Below are 16,182 nucleotides of genomic sequence, written 5' to 3'. Positions count from 1 at the left end.
GCCTGATGGTGATAGATTCTTTCTATATAATTGCTCTCAAGGTAAATTTCATGAGTAGTAATTGTTGCACAATAAATGCTTATTCTTGCCTTTGGAAAAAGGTTTTCCTTTGGGGAAATGTCCTCTCACATTCATGTCATATGAGCACACTGCAATTATATTTCTTCAAACCACCATGGGTACAATACAGACAAATGGCTTCATTCACAGGTGTACGTGTTATACTGGAGGAGTTACTTTCTGAAATCTCTCTTGATTTGCTTATATTTTCTTCCTCTTTTTTAATGTCAACTGCACCTTGTTTCACCTCTCTACTGATGTTTATCATCTGTCACATACTAGAGATTTTTAAGTATTTGTTTCATCCTCCCTACGGGACTGAATATTTTCTAGGAACAGGTATTCTCTCTTACTTCTACCTTCAGCACCTTGGCTACAACAGGTGCTTCCTCGATATGTCTTGAATTAAGACAACAGATTAAATCTCCTTAAGCCTTGCTTAGATACAAATCTTGGACAGAAGTTGTTAAGACAAAGTTCTAGGGAGTGCTTTTTCACAAAGCTCAGAGATTGCTTCCCTATATACTTGATAAAAAAGAAATTTTAAAATGCTAGGCGGGAGCTTTTAGTATTTCACCTCCAATTTAAGCCCTTCCAGGGCCCCCACTATGTAATATATCCATTAACAAAAGAGCCTAATATTGAAGACTTTTCTCTGTTAGATTGTAGCTTTCAGGGCCTTCATTTTAATAATTATATAATGTACATTTGCACTCAATAACTACTAGCTGAAAGTCTGATTTAATAAATTAATGAAATATTTTAGAATAGGAAATCTAAGCCTACCACTTCTTATTTCAATCAGTCATGAATATGCCACAGAGAAAACACCTGGAAGTTAAAAGTTTTTATTTCACTAAGAAAAATCCATAAAAAAGAAATAAAATTCCTGCCACCCTCACTCAGTAGGATACCACAAAGATTAATGAGGTAATGCAATAAAAAGTGCTTTGAGCTATTCATACGAATGGTGCTTTACAAATGTACTTCATTGTAATTATTCTCTGCATTTACCTTTAATGCCATATCTAAAGGATTTTGAATTAGAAAGGACAGTAACTTTCCATTATACAAAAGTTTTTTCAAAGTCATCTATTCCAATCTTGACCCCTAGGTAATTTTTTTTCTCAATTAAAATAGTCACCTTATATAATTTGTATTGTAGATTAGTTTAATGAATTAGGCTAGATGATATATGTATAAAGTTACTGGTTCTGGGAAAGACCCTAGTAAATACATGTTTTTGTTATTTCTATAATCAAAATATTTATAGTAGAAATTAATTTAAAAGTTCTGTCAATGAAATTTTGAGGTGCATCTGGGACAACAGGGACACCAATTAAAGTCGGAATGTTGGTATTTGATAGACTCTCAGAATAAATTGGGCTTCCCTGGTGGCTCAGATGGTAAAAGTGTCTGCCTGCAATGTGGGAGACCCGGGTTTGATCCCTGGGTCAGGAAGATGCCCCAGAGAAGGAAATGGCAACTCACTCCAGTACTCTTGCCTGGAAAATTCCATGGATGGAGAAGCCTGGTGGGCTACAGTCCATGGCATCACAAAGAGTTGGACACAACTGAGTGGCTTCACTTTCATTTTCAGAATAAATTGAGATCAAATTCTTGGATGATAATTGGTTGCTTGTTTGTATATTTTTGTGCAACCTGTTGCCAAATCATATAAATTTTAAAATTGAACTTCAACAGAATGGAGAATCTAGAAATAAACCCACATACCTATAGCCAATTGAACTTCAACAAAAGAGACAAGAACATACAATGGGGAAAAGACAGTTTTTTCAGCAAGTGGTGTTGATAAAGTTGGACAGCCTCATTTAAATCAATGAAGTTAGAACAAACCTTCAACACGATACACAAAAATAAACTCAAACTGGTTTAAAGGCTTAAATAAAGACAGGGCACCATAAAACTCCTACCAGAGAACAGAAGGGAAACATTTGCTGACATAAATTGTACCATTGTTTTCCTAGATCAGTTTACCAAGGCAACAGAAATAAAAGCAAAAATAAACAAATGGGACCTAGTCAAACATAAACTTTTACAGAACAAAGGAAATCATAAACAAAACAAAAGACAAACCAGTGACTGGGTGACCAAGGGCTTAATTTCCAAAATATGCAGATAGCTCACACAAGTCAATAAAAGAAAAACAAACAATCCAGCTAAAAATAGGCAGAAGACCTAAATAGACATTTCTCCATGAAGACATACAGATAGTCAACAGGCACATGAAAAGATGGCCAACATGGCTAATTATCAGAGAAATGCCCACCAAAATTACAATGAAGTACCACCTCACACCAGTAAGAATGACCAACATTAAAATGTCTACAACTAACAAATGCTGACTAAAGTGTGGGAAAAAGGGAACTCTCCTACACTGTTGGTAGGAATGTAAATTGGTACAGCCACTATGGAGAACAGTATGGAAGTTCCTCAAAAATCTAAAAATAGAGTTGCCATTTGATCCAGAAATCCCACTCCTGGATGCACACCTTGCCAAAATTATAATGTAAAAAGATACATGCACCTCTATGTTCATATTGGCACTATTTACAATAGCCAGCACATGGAACAAAACCTACATTCCATTAAAAAATGAATGGAAAAAGAAACTGTGAGATACACACACACACACACACACACACACACACACACACACATATATGACAAAGAATGAGATGGTTGGATGGTACCATTGACTCAAAAGGACATGAGTCTGAGCAAACTGCATGATAGTGAAGGACAGGGAAGCCAGAATGTGTGTGTTAAGCTGCTTCAGTCATGACTGACTCTTTGCAATCCTATGCACTGTAGCTCACCAAGCTCCTCTGTCCATGGGATTCTCCAGGCATGAATCCACGGATTGCCATGGGATTGCTGTGGGTTGCCATGCCCTCCTCCAGGGGATCTTCTTGACCCAGGGATTGAACTCTCATCTTTTATATCTCCTTCATTAGCAGGTGGGTTCTGTACCACCAGAGCCACCTGGGAAGCCCCATAGGAGAATATACGTATATTTAAATAAACTGCATACACTGTATATCAACTATACTCCCAAAAATAAAAAAATAAAACTGAATTTTGCAAAACTGTTCACAATGACAGCCTAAGTCTAATAGGTCAAGTTGTAAAAGAAGCAATTCACTAAGTGATCATTATTGAAACATGTTAGTTTTTGGAATACAGGAGACATAATCCAGAGACAGACTGCTTTCAATGTAGTAAACTGGATCTATTAATATCCAATATTAAATAACATCCTATGTTGAACAAAAATCATGGTGATAAACCTATGTGCAGTTACCTAAGCCTATAAGCATCACACTTCCTGATTTCAAAATACAAGTTACAGTATTCAAACTAGTTAGGTACTGGCATAAAAACATACATATTAATGAATTAATTATAAAGCCCAGAAATAAACCCATGTATTTAAAATCAACTGGTTTTCAGCAAGAGTGCCAAGAGTAAACAATGGGAAAAGGATAGTCTCTTCAACAATGGTATTGGGAAAAATGGATGTTCACAAGCAAAAGAATGAAACTAAACCCCTAATTTAGACCACTCAGAAAAATAAACATAAAATGGATTCAAGACTGAAACGTAAGACTTGAAACTATATAACTCCCAGAAGAAAACAGAGGGGAGAACCTCTTTGACACTGGTCTTAGCAAGGATTTTATGTATATGATAGCAAATTAAAATCAAAACCATAGTGAGACATTATCCCACACATTAGCTGTTATCAAAAAGTCAAGAGTTAACTACTGCTGCTGAAAATGCAGGGAAAAGGAAACTCTTGTTCAGTTGGTGTGAATATAAATTGGTATAGCCATTATTGGGAAAAATAGTATGGAGATTCTTTAAAAAATGAAATAAAGAACTACCATATGCACTTGCAATTCCACTTCTGGGTATACATTCAAGGAAACAAAACCATTATCTCAAAGAGGTATCTGTACTCCCTTGTTATTGCAGCATTATTTACAATAGCCAAGACATAGAAACAACCAAAGTGTCATACAAATAAATGGATGAAGAAAATGTGGTATATATAACAGGAGAATATTATTCAACCACAAGATGAAGGAAGTCTTGCCATTTGCCACAAAATGGATGACCTTGAGGACACTATGCTAAGTGAAATAAGTCAGAGAAAGACAAATATTTTATGATCTAATTTTTATATGAAATTTAAAAAAATCTTAACCTCATAGAAACGGAGAACAGATTGGTAAATGCCAGGGTGGTGTGTGTGTGTGTATGCGGGTGGGTGGTAATAAATGGGTGTAGGCTGTGAAAGGGTATAAACTTCTGGCTATGGGATAAATAAGATGTAGATATCATGTGCAGTATGAAGAGTTGATAATACTGTATTACACATCTGAAAGGCTTCCCCAATAGCTCAGTTGGTAAAGAATCCGCCTGCAATGCAGGAGACCCCAGTTCGATTCCTGGGTCAGGAAGATCCCCTGGAGGGGGATAGGCTACCCACTCCAGTATTCTTGGACTTCCCTTGTGGCTCAGCTGGTAAAGAATCCACCTGCACATATGAAAGTTACTAAGAGTAAATCTTCACAAAATCCTCATTGCAGAAAAAATATGTATGTAACTATGTGAGGTGATGGATGTATAAACTAACTTTATCATGATAACACTTCATAACATCACACACATATCAAATAATAATATTGCGTACTTTAAACTTGCACATATATGTCAATTATATCTAAATAAATCTGAAAAAAAGTTAAAAATAGAAAACAGAAAGAAAGACAAAACTAAGGAAATGTGATAGGTTGACATCTAAAATGGTCCCCAATGCTTTCTATCTCTCAGTACTCATGTCTTGCATACTCTGGGTTTTGGCGGAACACATGATTTGTTTTCCACCAGTAGAATGCGACATGGAGATGGATCTCATTTCTGTGATTGTATTATAAAATACTGTAACTTCTTTACTGCTAGCAGGTTTCACTATTGGTTTTTTGGTTTACATGGTTGATGTAGGAAACTGTCAGGCAGTTAAGGCCAACAAGGCAATGGACTACAGGGCCTCTGACCAACAGTCAGTGAGAAGCTACGGTCCTCAGTCCAACAACACTTAGGAACCAAGCGCTGTAAACAACTACTTTCTGAACTTGAAATTAGATCCTTTTCTAGTTGAGCTATCAGATGAAACCACAGACTTTGGCCTTGGTTGCAACTTGGTGATAGGCTAAACGGAGAATTTTGGCAAGCCACACCTGGATGCTTGAGCCATAGAAACTAAGATACAACAGGTAAGTTGTTTTTAAGTCATTAATTTTTGGTGTGATTTGTTAAGCAGCAAAAGACATCTGTTGTGTATTTTACATTTGGAAGCTTGTATGGAATTGATTTTTTCTTTTTTTTATGAGTATGTGACAAGTAAATATTTGAAGTTTTGCAAAAATTTAATGGAATCAAGCCAGTACCCATGAGTTGTAATACTACTAAGATCTTTTTTTCTAAAATGAAAAAAGGCATGCAATTTGCAATGTTAAAAGCTTACAACCTGCCTATATAGCTGTAGGCTTGGACAAGGGTTTTCAAAGTTTTGTAAGATGCAGATAACAATGTTTGCTTCACTTATAAAAGAACACAGAGTTGAAACTCATTTTCTTATAAAATAACCTTAGAAGGTCAGTAAAAATGTAGAGGAAAAAGTCTAAGACATGCCTTGATTTCCTGAGTACATTCAAAGTTGCTATGAGTAACTTCAAACAATAACATCTCTCTGAGGCAGATTTTTTCCAGTGGAGAAACTCTGTTTGGACTGGCTCTTTGATGACCATCTGTATTAAGCTCCTGTGTTACCCTTGTGTATTTGTCCACTGTGTTTTTCTGCCTTTCTGTATGTTTTGTAGTTTTCTTGATAATAAGACAAGATGTACTGGGTAAAAGGAACAGCTATAAATAGATCTTTAGTAATATGGCGGTGATGTGTGGTAGGAGAGGAAGCGTTCTATAGTCCTATGATTGGGTCTCAGTCTCTTAGTGAGCCTATGCTTCTGGACTTTGAACTTCACAAGTGTTTAATTTTTTTTCTACCCCTTAGGTGGAAGAAGATGACTAGAATGGGCTAGAGTTGGATATTCTCCTTCCCTGGGTAAGGCAGTCTCTGATAATATCTCAGCCATTCAAGCTTTGGTTTCACCTGAGGACAGGCCTTGTTGAGAAGAGCCAAGTGCCCTGGCTTCTTACTCTCTGCCCTCCCCATACCCACCTCCAACTCCCCAACCTGCCCCCCAAGCAAGCCATAAAAAAAAAGTTTCCTCTTTCTCTCCTCCAGCACAGTTTGAAGCAATTTTTCTCTGATATTTATTGTGGGAATTTCATTGAGCTAGACATAAACCACACAAGACTGCAGGGGGACATCTAGCAGTGGGTCCCCATGGATTATTTAAACTCTCAGATTTGTCCACACCTAGCTTCCAGCAATTGATCCATTACAGTTCTGGCTTTCTCATGCAGGTACTGGTTGCCGGTGCTCATTCCCACAGCAGTTTCTGCTCATGAGTCTCTGCTCTGGTAAGGTGAGACTTGGTGTATTTTCCAGTCTATCTGTCCATTCTCAGGGCAGTAGCTTGCCCTGTGTCCTCCCCTCTCTTAAGGATCCAAGAACAGTTACTAATTTTCCAGTCTGTTTAGCTTTTTATTTGTTAGAACAGAGTGGAGACTTTCAAGCTAATTTTCAGAAAATGAAAACTAAAGTCCTCAAAACCTGCTCTACATTTAGATGTGTATTTACCCTCCAGGCTACTCCTTCACTTTTTTGGAAGTTCGGGAATTTCACAGACTTATTCTCCCCCCACTGCTCTCATTATTAAATTAGATATTTTCAACATTAATATGGTGACAATCCTAAATTCTTTTCACACAAATACCCTCCAAGCTATAATAAAATCCACCACCATCCTACTATTTAAGCAACATTTATCAAGACCTCAATCTAGACCTTCTGTCGGAAGGTAGCTGAAGTTTCTACAGTAGACCACTTAGCATCAGTGCAAAGGTCTAGAATGTGGCCTACCTACCTCAGAAACTTTAGCAACCATCCATTATAAATCTGAGCTGCCTCAGTCCTTTCTTCTCTTTAAACTTGTTACTGTTTTAATCTTCAATCCCTTTTCATTTCATTTTAACCCATAAATTACCACTAAGCCATACATTTTTTCTAGTTCAATGTGAGACATTTTATTATTCTTCCAAGTATCCACCCCCTTCCCTGAATAGTTTTATATTTCTTAATCTTCCAGGCCTCCCCATAGGATGCATGTATTAACATATCCCATGATCAGGCTTGACCATGTGAAACGGCTTGCTTTGGCCAATGAGATGTCAGTGGCCACAAGTGCAATATTAGAAAAGATTCTTTTAAGAAGACAAAGAATAGAATGGAGCCAAACCCAGGCTGACCTGAAGATCTGTCATCAAAACTTAAAAAGCTTTTTGCCATTATCCACTAAGATTTTAGGGTTGTTGGTTGTCTCAGGGAGAGCTGACTCACATACCCAAATTGAGCCCCACTGGCCAAGTATCTTTCACCAGCATTCTCTTCTCCTCCTTGACTTTCTGCCTCACATGCAAAAAGTCCTCAAAAAGATCTCCATCCTTAAATTATGGTTTTCCCTGCTGCTGCTGCTGCTAAGTCACGTCAGTCGTGTCCAACTCTGTGTGACCCCAGAGATGGCAGCCCACCAGGCTCCACCATCCCTGGGATTCTTCAGGCAAGAACACTGGAGTGGGTTGCCATTTCCTTCTCCAATGCATGAAAGTGAAAAGTGAAAATGAAGTCGCTCAGTCATGTCCGACCCTCAGTGACCCCATGGACTGCAGCCTACCAGGCTCCTCCATCCGTGGGATTTTCCAGGCAAGAGTACTGGAGTGGGGTGCCACTGCCTTCTCTTATGGTTTTCCATAACTGACACCAATTCACATTCTAAGAGCTTCTGATAAAAATTCTAGAAATAGGTACTTGGTTGCCATTATAAATTCTAAGTTTCCAAACTTAGACCTCTCAAATAATTTATTAATCTTTTTAGCTATCCATGATGAGCAACTTTTATTATTGTAATTGCTATTCCAGACTTCCTTCCCTCAAGTCTCCTACTCATACAGCACACCCTTCTTTTTTAGACTCCTTTGCATCCATCTTATATACACATTAATCTTGATGTAGGCACTTATTTACATCTGCAGCCATTCTTTCCTTCTTTCTCCCCATCTTTGTAACCTATACCACTTTTCCACTTCAAGAGAAATACTACTACCCATGTTTTACCTCATTACTACCTTATTTGACATTTTCTTGGATTTTGATATAATTTTACCTTCTTTCTAAGTTATAAATGTTCCATCTGTTATTTGTCCATCCTACAAAGCAAACGAGCTCCCAGTCCCAACTATGGGCCCTTCCTTTATCTAATTTCTCTCCACTATCATGCTCAACCTTTTGAGTATGGACTATAATTGTTCCTCCCTTCTCAATTACATCTCAGCCCCTTAAACCCAACTTTTATCTCCACCCTTACATTTAACCTACTTTGACAAACTTATTACCTCCAATTTCTTAAAACTTTTATGTTCAACTCACTGTCACTGTACTTTTCTATCCCGAATTTTTTTTCAGTATATAGCATTTTTTATTTTTTATTTATTTTTATTTGTATTTTATTTTGCTTTACAATACTATATTGGTTTTGCCACACATTGACATGAATCTGCCATGGGTATACATGAGTTCCCAATTCTGAACCCCCTCCCACCTCCCACCCCATATTATCTCTCTGGATCATCCCTGTGCACCAGCCCCAAGCATCCTGTATCTTGCATCGGACATAGACTGGCGATTCGTTTCCTACATGATAGTATACATGTTTCAATGCCATTCTCCCAAATCATCCCACCCTCTCCCTCTCCCTCAGAGTCCAAAAGTCCATTCTATACATCGGTGTCTCTTTTGCTGTCTCACATACAGGGTTATCATTGCCAGCTTTCTAAATTCCATATATATATGTTAGTATACTGTATTGGTGTTTTTCTTTCTGGCTTACTTCACTCTGTATATTCGGCTCCAGTTTCATCCAGCTCATCAGAACTGATTCAAATGTATTCTTTTTGATGGCTGTGTAATATTCCATTGTGTATATGTACCAAAGCTTTCTTATCCATTCATCTGCTGATGGACATCTAGGTTGTTTCCATGTCCTGGCTATTATAAACAGTGCTGCGATGAACATTGGGGTACACGTGTCTCTTTCAATTCTGGTTTCCTCGGTGTGTATGCCCAGCAGTGGGATTGCTGGGTCACAAGGCAGTTCTGTTTCCAGTTTTTTAAGGAATCTCCACACTGTTCTCCATAGTGGCTGTACTAGTTTGCATTCCCACCAACAGTGTAGGAGGGTTCCCTTCTCTCCACACCCTCTCCAGCATTTATTGCTTATAGACTTTTGGATCACAGCCATTCTGACTGGTGTGAAGTGGTACCTCACTGTGGTTTTGATTTGCATTTCTCTAATAATGAGTGATGTTGAGCATCTTTTCATGTGTTTGTTAGCTATCCGTATGTCTTCTTTGGAGAAATGTCTATTTAGTTCTTTGGCCCATTTTTTGATTGGGTCATTTATTTTTCTGGAATTGAGCTGCAGGAGTTGCTTGCATAATTTTGAGATTAGTTGTTTGTCAGTTGCTTCATTTGCTATTATTTTCTCCCCATTCAGAAGGCTGTCTTTTCACCTTGCTTATATTTTCCTCTGTTGTGCAGAAGCTTTTAATTTTAATTAGATCCCATTTGTTTATTTTTGCTTTTATTTCCAGAATTCTGGGAGGTGGATCATAGAGGATCCTGCTGTGATTTATGTTGGAGAGTGTTTTGCCTATGTTCTCCTCTAGGAGTTTTACAGTTTCTGGTCTTACATTTAGATCTTTAATCCATTTTGAGTTTATTTTTGTGTATGGTGTTAAGAAGTGATCTAGTTTCATTCTTTTACAAGTGGTTGACCAGTTTTCCCAGCACCACTTGTTAAAGAGATTGTCTTTACTCCATTGTATATTCTTGCCTCCTTTGTCAAAGATAAGGTGTCCATATGTGCATGGATTTATCTCTGGGCTTTCTATTTTGTTCCACTGATCTATATTTCTGGCTTTGTGCCAGTACCATACTGTCTTGATGACTGTGGCTTTGTAGTAGAGCCTGAAGTCAGGCAAGTTGATTCCTCCAGTTCCATTCTTCTTTCTCAAGATTGCTTTGGCTATTTGAGGTTTTTTTGTATTTCCATACAAATCTTGAAATTATTTGTTCTAGTTCTGTGAAAAATACCGCTGGTAGCTTGATAGGGATTGCATTGCATTTGTAGATTGCTTTGGGTATTATACTCATTTTCACCATATTGATTCTTCCGATCCATGAACATGGTATATTTCTCCATCTATTAGTGTCCTCTTTGATTTCTTTCATTAGTGTTTTATAGTTTTCTATATATAGGTCTTTAGTTTCTTTAGGTAGATATACACCTAAGTATTTTATTCTTTTCGTTGCAATGGTGAATGGAATTGTTTCCTTAATTTCTTTTCTACTTTCTCATTATTCGTGTATAGGAATGCAAGGGATTTCTGTGTGTTGTTTTTATATCCTGCAACTTTACTATATTCATTGATTAGCTCTAGTAATTTTCTGGTGGAGTCTTTAGGGTTTTCTATGTAGAGGATCATGTCATCTGCAAACAGTGAGAGTTTTACTTCTTCTTTTCCAATTTGGATTCCTTTTATTTCTTTTTCTGCTCTGATTGCTGTGGCCAAAACTTCCAGAACTATGTTGAATAGTAGTGGTGAAAGTGGGCACCCTTGTCTTGTTCCTGACTTTAGGGGAAATGCTTTCAATTTTTCACCATTGAGGATAATGTTTGCTGTGGGTTTGTCATATATAGCTTTTATTATGTTGAGGTATGTTCCTTCTATTCCTGCTTTCTGGAGAGTTTTTATCATAAAAGGATGTTGAATTTTGTCAAAGGCCTTCTCTGCATCTATTGAGATAATCATATGGCTTTTATTTTTCAATTTGTTAACGTGATGAATTACATTGATTGATTTGTGGATATTGAAGAATCCTTGCATCCCTGGGATAAAGCCCACTTGGTCGTGATGTATGATCTTCTTAGTGTGTTGTTGGATTCTGATTGCTAGAATTTTGTTGAGGACTTTTGCATCTATGTTCATCAGTGATATTGGCCTGTAGTTTTCTTTTTTTGTAGCATCTTTCTCATGTTTTGGTATTAGGGTGATGGTGGCCTCATAGAATGAGTTTGGAAGTTTACCTTCCTCTGCAATTTTCTGGAAGAGTTTGAGTAGGATAGGTGTTAGCTATTCTTGAAATTTTTGGTAGAATTCAGCTGTGAAGCTGTCTGGACCTGGGCTTTTGTTTGCTGGAAGATTTCTGATTACAGTTTCAATTTCCATGCTTCTGATGGGTCTGTTAAGATTTTCTATTTCTTCCTGGTTCAGTTTTGGAAAGTTGTACTTTTCTAAGAATTTGTCCATTTCTTCCACGTTGTCCATTTTATTGGCATATAATTGCTGATAGTAGTCTCTTATGATCCTTTCTATTTCTGTGTTGTCTGTGATCTCTCCATTTTCATTTCTAATTTTATGGATTTGATTTTTCTCTCTTTGTTTCTTAATGAGTCTGGCTAACGGTTTGTCAATTTTATTTATCCTTTCAAAGAACCAGCTTTTGGCTTTGTTGATTTTTGCTATGGTCTCTTTTGTTTCTTTTGCATTTATTTCTGCCCTAATTTTTAAGATTTCTTTCCTTCTACTAACTCTGGCGTTCTCCATTTCTTCCTTTTCTAGTTGCTTTAGGTGTAGAGTTAGGTTATTTATTTGACTTTTTTCTTGTTTCTTGAGGTATGCCCGTATTGGTATGAACTTCCCTCTTAGTACTGCTTTTACAGTGTCCCACAGGTTTTGGGTTGTTGCGTTTTCATTTTCATTAGTTTATATACATATTTTGATTTCTTTTTTGATTTCTTCTGTGATTTGTTGGTTATTCAGAAGTGTGTTGTTCAGCCTCCATATGTTGGAATTTTTAATAGGTTTTCTCCTGTAATTGAGACCTAATCTTAATGCATTATGGTCAGAAAAGATGCTTGGAATGATTTTGATTTTTTTAAATTTATCAAGGTTAGACTTATGGCCCAGGATGTGATCTATCCTGGAGAAGGTTCCGTGAGCACTTGAGAAAAAGGTGAAATTCATTGTTTTGGGGTGAAATGTCCTATAGATACCAATTAGGTCTAACTGGTCTATTGTATCATTTAAAGTTTGAATTTCTTTGTTAATTTTCTGTTTAGTTGATCTGTCCATAGGTTTGAGTGGGGTATTAAAGTCTCCCACTATTATTGTGTTATTGTTAATTTCCCCTTTCATAATTGTTAGCATTTGTCTTACATATTGCAGTGCTCCTATGTTGGGTGCATATATATTTATAATTGTTATATCTTCTTCTTGGATTGATCCTTTGATCATTATGTAGTGGCCGTCTTTGTCTCTTTTCACAGCCTTTGTTTTAAAGTCTATTTTATCAGATATGAGTGTTGCCACTCCTGCTTTCTTTTGGTCTCTATTTGCATGGAATATCTTTTCCAGCCCTTCACTTTCAGTCTCCCTTGTTTTGAGGTGGGTCTCTTGTAAGCAGCATATAGAGGGGTCTTGTTTTTGTATCCATTCATCCAGTCTTTGCCTTTTGGTTGGGACATTCAACCCATTTACATTTAAGGTAATTATTGATAAGTATGATCCCATTTCCATTTACTTTATTGTTTTGGGTTTGGGTTTATACACCCTTTTGTGTTTCCTGTCTAGAGAATATCCTTTAGAATTTGTTGGAGTGCTGGTTTGGTGGTGCTGAATTCTCTCAGCTTTTGCTTGTCTGTAAAGCTTTTGATTTCTCCTTCGTATTTGAATGAGATCCTTGCTGGGTACAGTAATCTGGGCTGCAGGTAATTTTCTTTCATCACTTTAAGTATGTCTTGCCATTCCCTCCTGGCCTGAAGAGTTTCTATTGAAAGATCAGCTGTTATCCTTATGGGATTCCCCTTGTGTGTTATTTGTTGGTTTTGCCTTGCTGCTTTTAATATTTGTTCTTTGTGTTTGACCTTTGTTAATTTGATTAATATGTGTCTTGGGGTGTTTCACCTTGGATTTATCCTGTTTGGAACTCTCTGGGTTTCCTGGACTTGGGTGATTATTTCCTTCCCCATTTTAGGGAAGTTTTCAACTATTATCTCCTCAAGGATTTTCTCATGGTCTTTCTTTTTGTCTTCTTCTTCTGGGACTCCTATAATTCGAATGTTGGAGTATTTCATATTGTCCTGGAGGCCTCTGAGATTGTCCTCATTTCTTTTGTTTTTCTTTTTTCCTCTCTGATTCATTTATTTCTACCATTCTATCTTCTATTTCACTAATCCTATCTTCTACCTCCGTTATTCTACTATTTGTTGCCTCCAGAGTGTTTCTGTTCTCATTTATGCGTTATTCATTATATAGTGACTCTTTTTTATTTCTTCTAGGTCCTTGTTAAACCTTTCTTGCATCTTCTCAATCCTTGTCTCCAGGCTATTTATCTGTGATTCCATTTTGGTTTCAAGATTTTGGATCATTTTCGCTATCAATATTCGGAATTCTTTCTCAGGTAGATTCCCTATCTCGTCCTCTTTTGTTTGGTTTGGTGGACATTTCTCCTGTTCCTTTACCTGCTGAGTATTCCTCTGTCTCTTCATCTTGGTTATATTGCTGTGTTTAGGGTGGCCTTTCTATGTTCTGGGAATTTGTGGAGTTCTCTTTATTATGGAACTTCCTCACTGTGAGTGGGGTTGTACCAGTGGCTTGTCAAGGTTTCCTGGTTAGGGAGGCTTGTGTTAGAGTTCTGGTGGTTGGAGCTGGGTTTCTTCTCTCTGGAGTGCAGTGGAGTGACCAGTAATGGGTTATGAGACATCAATGGTTTTGGAGTAACTTTGAGCTGCCTGTATATTGAAGCTCAGGGATGTGTTCCTGTGTTGCTGGAGAATTTGCATGGTGTGTCTTACTCTGGAACTTGTTGGCCTTTGGGTGGAGCTTGGTTTCAGTGTAGGTATGGAGGTGTTTGATGAGCTCCTATTGCTTAATGTTCCCTGAATTCAGGAGTTCTCTGATGTTCTCAGGCTTTGGATTTAAGCCTCCTGCTTCTGGTTTTCAGTTTTATTTTTACAGTAGCCTCTAGACTTCTCCATCTATACAGCACTGATGATAAAACATCTAGGTTAAAGATGAAAAGTTTCTCCACACTGAGGGACACCCAGAGAGGTTCACTGAGTTACATGGAGAAGAGAAGAGGGAGGGGGTAGTTAGAGGTGACTGGAATGAGATACGGTGGGATCAAAAGAGGAGAGAGCAAGCTAGCCAGTAATCACTTCCTTATGTGCACTCCACAGTCTGGACCGCTCAGAGGTATTCATGGAGTTATACAGGGAAGAGGACAGGGAGGACGTAGACAGAGGTGGCCAGGAGGATAAAAGAGGGAAATGGAAAAGAGAGACAAATCTAGCCAGTAACCAGTTCCTTAGATGTTCTCCACCGTCTGGAACACACAGAGATTCACAGAGTTGGATAGAGAAGAGAAGGGGGAGGGAAGAGACAGAGGCCACCTGGTGGAGAAAAAGGAGAGTCCAAAGGAGGAGAGAGTGGTCAAGCCAGTAATCTTGCTCTCAGGTAAAACTGGGTAGTGAAGTTTGGGTTTTTAAATGTACAAAATTGACAACAAAAACCAAAAAGCAAAGATTAAAAATCTATAGTAGAGGTTGGATTTTCAAAAATACCATATTAAAGAAAAGAAGGAAAAAAAAAAAAAAAAGAAAACAAAAAAAACCACAAAGCCACAAGAACTATTAAAAAACACCAACAACAACCACACAAAGACTATATACGGTGTTTGCTTTAAAAAACATAGAGTCTTCTTTTTTTTTTTTTTTGAAAAGTAATAGTAGGTTATAGAAATAAAAATTAGAGGAGAAATAGAGGACTTAACAATTTTAAAAAGTTAGGGGAAAAAAAAGAAGAAAACGAAAAGAAGAAAAAACAACCCCACAACAGCATCAACAAAAAACAAAACAAGAAAAAAATAAAGAAAAAAAGGAATGATTGTAAAAATAGTAAAGATATATCTGGCCCTTTCTCTGGTGTTGTGGGCAGCGTGGGGTCACTTCCAAGGTGGTTCCTTCTGTTTAACTTCTTCTGTTTGCTGGTCTCTTCAGTGTCTGATTTCCGTCCTGACACAGGGGGTCAGTGGTGGACCCTTTTTTTTTTTTAGGCTCACTTGTTCAGTCGCGCTGTGGGGAGGGAGGGATGCTGCAAACAAACAGCCCCGCTGGGCCTGTCCCTGCTTGCCGCTCACAAACCGCTCTGGCTCTACATTGCTCAGCCAGGAACCGTCTGAGGCCGGCCCTAGGCTGCGTGCACCTCCCTGGTCTACGCTGCTCAGGTTCAGTGCTCAGGTAGCCCTCAGAGGCGCAGATTCAGTTGGGACCGCGTTTTGTGCCCTTCCCAGGTCCAAGTATCTCAGGTGTTTGGCGAGCATGGTCACTGCGACTTGTCGCCTTTCCTATCGCTGCTGCTCAGTTTTCTGGGTGTACCACTGGCACCCCTTGTGAGACAGATGGTGACTGTCCAGCACCCCCAGAAATCTTAGCAAAGAAGCCTGCTTGCAGTTTGGTAGGTTAAGTCTCTTCAGGGCTGCAATTGCCCCTTTCCAGCCCTTACGGCTCTGGCTGCCTATACCCGGCAGGGGATGGTCTGCAGCCAGCTATTTCCGTTCCGTCCTTTGTTCTGTGCGCGGTCCTGGAGGTGTCTTATGTTCGAGCTTTTCACGTGGTAGCTATCCCACAGTCTGGTTTGCTAGCCCAAGTTAGTTCGTTCTGGTTATGCGTGGGGCGTTCCTGCCTAATTCTTACAAAGCAATGCAACCTGCGTCTCCCACACCTCCCTGCCCTGCCCCCACTTGTTAGTGGCGGATGCAGGCATCTGTGCTGCTTTTCCGCTGGGGGAGTT

The sequence above is a fragment of the Ovis aries genome, chromosome 18 (assembly GCF_016772045.2).
Source record: "Ovis aries strain OAR_USU_Benz2616 breed Rambouillet chromosome 18, ARS-UI_Ramb_v3.0, whole genome shotgun sequence".
Taxonomy (NCBI): Eukaryota; Metazoa; Chordata; class Mammalia; order Artiodactyla; family Bovidae; genus Ovis; species Ovis aries.
The sequence above is the reverse complement of the archived record's forward strand: the minus strand, read 5'-3'. Positions refer to the sequence as shown.